This window comes from Oncorhynchus masou, chromosome 15 (genome assembly GCF_036934945.1).
Source record: "Oncorhynchus masou masou isolate Uvic2021 chromosome 15, UVic_Omas_1.1, whole genome shotgun sequence".
In the NCBI taxonomy this organism is placed as follows: Eukaryota; Metazoa; Chordata; class Actinopteri; order Salmoniformes; family Salmonidae; genus Oncorhynchus; species Oncorhynchus masou.
In genome coordinates this window covers 72,250,335-72,257,512 of record NC_088226.1, presented here as the reverse complement: position 1 = coordinate 72,257,512, position 7,178 = coordinate 72,250,335, and positions in this window count along the sequence as shown.

The following is a 7,178-nucleotide window of genomic DNA, read 5'->3' as shown; positions in this document are numbered from 1 at the left end:
TAGGATAATCTTAATTGTAGGTCATCAATTTTATTGTCTAATGAGTGCACATTAGCAAGAAGAATGGATGGCAGTGGGAGTTTACCAGCTCACCTCCAGATTTTCAGAAGGCCGACCTGCGGCCCCTTTTCCTGCGTCTCTTCTTCATGCAAAGTGATCTGGGCCTGTTCCAGTGAAAGCAGGATATCCTTCAGGTCGGTCTCGTTAAAGGAAAAATGTTCTTCCAGTCCGCGGTGAGTAATCGTTTTTCTGATGTCCAGAAGTTCTTTTCGGTCATAAGAGACGGTAGCAGCAACATTATGTACACAAAAAGAAAAACAATAATTTACACAAAACGCAAAAAAACAACAACTAAATAGCACAATTGATTGGGAGATGGTAAAATGTCAGCCATGTTCTTCGGCGCCATCTTGGATGATAACTTGTTGTTTTTAATCAGGACAGAATAATGTATGAAACAAACCTTTTTCAACATAACATGTGTTATGCAGATCCCCTTATTGTATAGTACACTTTTAAATGTGCCTTTTAGAGGCCATGCAATTCAATACTCATCAATTCAGTATCTCTAAAACAAAAGCAATTTAGGTCAAACGAGTCCATATTAACAAAGGAAATAGAGGGACTAACAGTATAGATAGATAGCAATAGAAACTGTACCATAGAGGCTCAGAATAGGGAAAAACACATTAGAGGGAAAAACAAAAAGAAGGAGGAACTTATTCAATATAATGTAATAAAGAAAACTGGATGTAATATAAAGTAAACTGGATGTAATAAAGTAAACTGGATGTAATAAAGTAAACTGGATGGAATATAAAGTAAACTGGATGGAATATAAAGTAAACTGGATGGAATAAAGTAAACTGGATGGAATATAGAGTAAACTGGATGGAATATAAAGTAAACTGGATGGAATAAAGTAAACTGGATGGAATATAGAGTAAACTGGATGGAATAAAGTAAACTGGATGGAATATAAAGTAAACTGGATGGAATATAAAGTAAACTGGATGTAATATAAAGTAAACTGGATGGAATATAAAGTAAACTGGATGGAATATAGAGTAAACTGGATGGAATAAAGTAAACTGGATGTAATATAAAGTAAACTGGATGGAATATAAAGTAAACTGGATGGAATATAAAGTAAACTGGATGGAATATAAAGTAAACTGGATGGAATATAAAGTAAACTGGATGGAATATAAAGTAAACTGGATGTAATAAAGTAAACTGGATGTAATAAAGTAAACTGGATGGAATATAAACTAAACTGGATGTAATAAAGTAAACTGGATGTAATAAAGTAAACTGGATGTAATAAAGTAAACTGGATGGAATATAAACTAAACTGGATGTAATAAAGTAAACTGGATGTAATAAAGTAAACTGGATGGAATATAAAGTAAACTGGATGGAATATAGAGTAAACTGGATGGAATAAAGTAAACTGGATGTAATATAAAGTAAACTGGATGGAATATAAAGTAAACTGGATGTAATATAAAGTAAACTGGATGGAATATAAAGTAAACTGGATGGAATATAAAGTAAACTGGATGGAATATAAAGTAAACTGGATGTAATAAAGTAAACTGGATGTAATAAAGTAAACTGGATGTAATATAAACTAAACTGGATGTAATAAAGTAAACTGGATGTAATAAAGTAAACTGGATGTAATAAAGTAAACTGGATGTAATAAAGTAAACTGGATGTAATAAAGTAAACTGGATGGAATATAAACTAAACTGGATGTAATAAAGTAAACTGGATGGAATATAAACTAAACTGGATGTAATAAAGTAAACTGGATGTAATAAAGTAAACTGGATGGAATATAAAGTAAACTGGATGGAATATAAACTAAACTGGATGGAATAAAGTAAACTGGATGTAATAAAGTAAACTGGATGTAATAAAGTAAACTGGATGTAATAAAGTAAACTGGATGTAATAAAGTAAACTGGATGTAATAAAGTAAACTGGATGGAATATAAAGTAAACTGGATGGAATATAAACTAAACTGGATGGAATAAAGTAAACTGGATGTAATAAAGTAAACTGGATGTAATAAAGTAAACTGGATGTAATAAAGTAAACTGGATGTAATAAAGTAAACTGGATGTAATAAGGGGGGCGAAATGCACCAAATGATTTTCTTACACATAGAGATGCTACCAAAAATAATGTTACCTAACTTGTTACAAATGACTGAGTCTGTTACACCCTGACCACAGTTTGCTTTGTATGTTTCTATCTTTTGGTTGGTCAGGGTGTGATCTGAGTGGGCATTCTATGTTACATGTCTAGTTTGTCTAGTTCTATGTTTGGCCTGATATGGTTCTCAATCAGAGGCAGGTGTTAGTCATTGTCTCTGATTGGGAACCATATTTAGGTAGCCTGTTTGGTGTTGGGTTTTGTGGGTGATTGTTCCTGTTCCTTGTTCCTGTGTGAGTTTGCACCAGTAGAGGCTGTTTCGGTTTTCGTGTTACGTTTGTTGTTTTTGTATTGATTCGTGTTTTCCTTGTTTCATTAAAACATGAATCTCAACAGCCACGCCGCAATTTGGTCCGACTCTCCTTCACATGAAGAAAGCCGTTACAGAGTCACCCATGATTCACCAAACAATATTTTGAAAGAGGAAGCAAAGTACTTTAAGCTTCATGTTTCATATCCTCCATCTCCTCTAACTGAAGCTGTCACACCTTGACCTGTTTCACCTGTTTCCTTGTGATTGTCTCCACCCCCCCTCCCCCTCCAGGTGTCACCCATCTTCCCCATTATCCCCTGGGTACTTATACCTGTGTTCTCTGTTTGTCTGTTACCAGTTCGCCTTGTTTGTTCCAGTCAACCAGCGTTTCTATCTCTACTCTAGCTTTTCCCCAGTCTCTCTTGTTCTCGCTCTCTGGATTACCGACCTCTGCCTGACCCTGAGCCTACCTGCCATCCTGTACCTTTGCTCCTACTATTGATTATCGACGCCTGCCTGCCTTGACCTGTCGTTTGCCTACCCCTGTTGCTGTAAATGGTGTGTATATATTTCCCCTTACACTGTGTATAAGACAGTAGTTTAGGAATTGTTAGTTAGATTACTTGTTGGTTATTACTGCATTGTCGGAACTAGAAGCACAAGCATTTCGCTACACTCGCATTAACATCTGCTAACCATGTGTATGTGACAAATAAAATTTGATTTGATTTAATAAACATCGTTACTTCAACACAGTCTGCATTTGGGTCTTACCTGAAATGTGAAAGAAGCTGGTTTTGGATGGTTTTCTATTGATAATGTTAAATGAACAGCTATACAGAAAGACTCAAGTGAAGGCCTAATGACAGAGGAGGAACTTCTCGATGCAATTAAAGCCTTTAAGTGTGGAAAACTCCTGGGCTGGATAGGCTGGATGGCATACCAGTAGAGGGACAGTACCAGTCAAACATTTGGACACACCTACTCAGAGAGAGAGAGAGGGGTGTGTAGAGAGAGAGAGAGAGGTCTGTAGAGAGAGAGAGAAGTGTGTCGGGAGAGAGAGAGTGAGAAAGAGGGGTGTGGAGAAAGAGAGAGAGCGAAGGGTGTGTAGAGAGAGATGTAGAGAGAGAGGTCTGTAGAGAGAGAGGTAGAGGTGTGTGTGTAGAGAGAGAGAGGTTTGTAGAGAGAGAGAGAGATGGAGGTCTGAAGAGAGAGGGGGTGTGGAGGGAGAGATAGAGGTGTAGAGAGAGCGAGGTGTGTAGAGAGAGAGAGGAGTGTAGAGAGAGGAGTGTAGAGAGAGAGAGGAGTGTAGAGAGAGAGAGGAGTGTAGAGAGAGAGGAGTGTAGAGAGAGAGAGGAGTGTAGAGAGAGGTGTGTAGAGAGAGGTGTGTAGAGAGAGAGAGAGGTGTTTAGATTGAGAGGTGTGTAGAGAGGGAGAGAAGTGTAGAGAGAGAGAGAGGTGTGTATATATAATATAGAGTGGAGAGGTGTGCATATATAATATAGAGTGGAGGTGTGTATATATAATATAGAGTGGAGGTGTGTATATATAATATAGACTGGAGGTGTGTGTATATAATATAGACTGGAGGTGTGTGTATATAATATAGAGTGGACGTGTGTGTATATAATATAGAGTGGACGTGTGTATGTATAATATAAAGTGGAGGTGTGTATATTGACTATAATGTGGAGGTGTGTGTAGATGCTATAGAGTGGAGGTGTGTATATATACTATAGAGTGGAGGTGTGTATGTATAATATAAAGTGGAGGTGTGTATATATACTATAATGTGGAGGTGTGTGTATATGCTATAGAGTGGAGGTGTGTATATATACTATAGAGTGGAGGTGTGTGTATATAATATAAAGTGGAGGTGGACCGAGCAGAGATTTTAGTTTGGCTTGCTTGGATGAACTACATTGTTCTTGGTCGGCCTGGTGACAACTCTGGAGGGCAGAGACTATGAGACTTACAAGGATGGGACCTGCCAGTGGAGTGTGTGTGTGTGTGTGTGTGTGTAAGAGAGAGAGACAGTGATAAATAGGTATTTTAATAACAGCTGCCCCACTTGGCCATGCAGCCAAACACACACACGCTGTCCTCTGTGTATTTATGGCTATGTTTATTTATGCATCCATAGCAAAGCAGGAAATCACCACCGCAGGGGCAACATCTTTCTTATTATGGAGGGAGGGACAGAGGGAGGGTTGGAGGGGGGAGGGAGGGACAGAGGGAGGGTTGGAAGGGGGAGGGAGTGTTGGAAGGGGGAGGGAGGTCGGGAGAGGGGGAGGGAGGTCGGGAGGGTAGGGGAGGGGGAGGGTGGATCGGAGGGAGGGACAGAGGGAGGGTGGGTGGATCGGAGGGAGGGTTGGAGGGGGGAGGGAGGTAGTACATGGTACTACTGCTACATGGTATTACTGCTACATGGTATTACTGTTACATGGTACTACTGCTACATGGTACTACTGCTACATGGTATTACTGCCACATGGTATTACTGTTCCATGGTATTACTGTTACATGGTACTACTGCTACATGGTATTACTGCTACATGGTATTACTGTTACATGGTATTACTGTTACATGGTACTACTGCTACATGGTATTACTGATACATGGTATTACTGCTACATGGTATTACTGCTACATGGTATTACTGTTACATGGTACTACTGCTACATGGTATTACTGCTACATGGTATTACTGCTACATGGTATTACTGCTACATGGTATTACTGTTACATGGTATTACTGTTACATGGTACTTCTGCTACATGGTACTACTGCTACATGGTATTACTGCTACATGGTATTACTGCTACATGGTACTACTGCTACATGGTATTACTGTTCCATGGTATTACTGTTACATGGTACTACTGCTACATGGTATTACTGCTACATGGTATTACTGTTCCATGGTATTTTTGTTCCATGGTATTACTGCTACATGGTATTACTGTTACATGGTATTACTGCTACATGGTATTACTGCTACATGGTATTACTGCTACATGGTATTACTGCTACATGGTATTACTGCTACATATGGTACTACTGCTACATGGTATTACTGTTCCATGGTACTACTGCTACATGGTATTACTGCTACATGGTACTACTGTTCCATGGTACTACTGCTACATGGTATTACTGCTACATGGTATTACTGCTACATGGTATTACTGCTACATGGTATTACTGCTACATGGTATTACTGCTACATGGTATTACTGTTCCATGGTATTACTGCTACATGGTATTACTGTTCCAGTGCCTTAAGGATGTTTTCATACCCCTTAACTTATTCCATATTTTGGTGTTTTACAGCCTGAATCTATACACAATACCCGAATAATGACGAAGTGAAAATATGTTTTTATAAATGTCTTTAAATTAATTCAAATGAAATACAGAAATATCTAATTTGCGTTAGCATTCCCACCCGTGTCAATACTTTGTGGAAGCACCTCTGGCAGTGATTACTACTGTGATTTGTTCTGAGTAAGTCTCTAAGAGCTTTCCACAACGGATTGTCAAAAGAATTGCCCATTATTATTTTCTAAATTCAAGCCCTGTCAAATTGGTTGTTGATCATTGCTAGACAACAATTTTCTTGGTTGTCTTACCATAGATTTTCATGTTGATTTAAGTCAAAACTGTAACTCACCAACTGCCTTCTTGGTTAGCAACTCCAGTGTAGATTTGGCCTTGTGTTTTAGTTTATTGTCCTGCTGAGAGGTGAATTCATCTCCCAGTTTCTGATGGGAAGCAGACTGAACCAGGTTTTCCTCTATGATTTTGCCTGTGTTTTTTTTTTGCTCCATTCCACTTATTTTTTATCCTGAAAAACTTCCCAGTCCTTAACAATTACAAGCATGCCCATAACATGATGCAGCCACCACATTGCTTGAAAATATGGAGAGTGGTACTCAGTAATGTGTTGTATTGGCTTTGCTCCAGACATATCAATTTGTACAAGCATTTCTCTACACTTGCATTAACATCTGTTAACCATGTGTATGTGACAAATAAAATTTGATTTGATTTGTAGTTAGGACAAAAAGTGAATTGCTTTGCCATATTTTTTTGCAGTATTAGTTTGGTGCCTTGTTGCAAACAGGATGCATGTTTTGGAGAAAAGAAAATGCTGGTCAGGCTTCCTTCTTTTCAATCTGTCAATTAGGTTAGTATTGTGGAGTAACTCCAATGTTGTTGATCCATCCTCAGTTTTCTCCAATCACAGCCTTTAAACTCTGTCACTGAAACTTTAAAGGCCCTCAATGATGTCAGCACTGCCGCTTGATTCTAATTAATGTTGTACTGCTATTTTTATTGACTTTGGCCAAAGCTTTCGATACGGTAGACCATTCCATTCTTGTGGGTCGGCTAAGGAGTATTGGTGTCTCTCTGAGGGGTCTTTGGCCTGGTTTGCTAACTACCACTCTCAAAGAGTGCAGTGTATAAAGTCAGAACATCTGCTGTCTCAGCCACTGCCCGTCACCAAGGGAGTACCCCAAGGCTCAATCCTCGGCCCCATGCTATTCTCAATTTACATCAGTAACATAGCTCAGCCAGTAGAAAGCTCTCTCATCCATTTATATGCAGATGATACAGTCTTATACTGAGCTGGCCCCTCCCCGGATTTTGTGTTGAATGCTCTACAACAAAACTTTCTTGGTGTCCAATAAGCTTT